This window comes from Lampetra planeri, chromosome 2 (assembly GCF_965212315.1).
Source record: "Lampetra planeri chromosome 2, kcLamPlan1.2.h2, whole genome shotgun sequence".
NCBI classification, from domain to species: domain Eukaryota; kingdom Metazoa; phylum Chordata; class Hyperoartia; order Petromyzontiformes; family Petromyzontidae; genus Lampetra; species Lampetra planeri.
Window position 1 is genome coordinate 30,980,594 of NC_136108.1, and position 846 is coordinate 30,981,439.

The 846-nt window shown below is 52.0% G+C and overlaps 1 non-coding gene across 1 annotated transcript; it reads right to left on the bottom strand.

The window, feature by feature from the left end:
* Positions 1-227: 227 nt before the first annotated feature.
* TRNAI-AAU (transfer RNA isoleucine (anticodon AAU)) lies at positions 228-301 on the bottom strand. Its single transcript has one exon. It is a non-coding gene; the product is annotated as a tRNA-Ile (tRNA).
* Between the last annotated feature and the right edge of the window lie 545 nt (positions 302-846).

Here is an 846-nt window from a genome sequence, read left to right on the forward strand (position 1 = left end):
CCCCCCTCAACTCGCTTTTAAGGGATTACATCTTGAATCATTGCCTCACTTGATACAGCTAATCTGGCTGTGACGGTCCCACCTGATGACGGAGACTTGTGTTGCCTCCGAAACGTCGTGATTTTTTGTTTTTATTTTATTTTACTTTCTACGTGACTTTACCGAAAAAACCTAAGAAGATTGCAAGTGAAGTACGGGTAATGTAAATTAAAATAAATAAAAGTTAGTGGCCCGTACGGGGATCGAACCCGCGACCTTGGCGTTATTAGCACCACGCTCTAACCAGCTGAGCTAACCGGCCAGCTGACAGACAGCACCAAGTCTCTTGTCATTGATTCTCAGGACCAATAGAGACACGGGGCAGCACGTGCACAGCTGTGTGTGTGTGTGTGTCAGTCCACTGCTGGATGAAGGCTTCCCCACGCCGCGTCGGTCGTGGGGGGGGGGGTGTTTGACCATACTTCACCTTTGCTGGTCAATGCGGATTAAGAATCGAACTCAGGTTGATTGGATGTCACGGCGCAAGTGCGATCCACCACTGCGTAATGTTACGTGTCCGGGTAATCCTCATCCAGACCCCGAGACTCGTTTGTTAAAAGGGGGGCGCGGGGGGGGTGTCCCTGGCTGCGAGAGAGCCACAACTCGCGTGGAGAAGGGAGAGCCCCTCAAACAAACACATCCACACGCGGCGCAGCCATTGCTCAACAAGCAACTTGCTGCTGCCGCTGTACTGCAACGCGATCAATCTGCAAAGCGCCGTTTGCACGAGGGGCAGTCCATAAATGACGTCACGCGATTTTGGACGATTTTTTACCCCCCACCCCCTCGTCACACAGCGTCACAAAA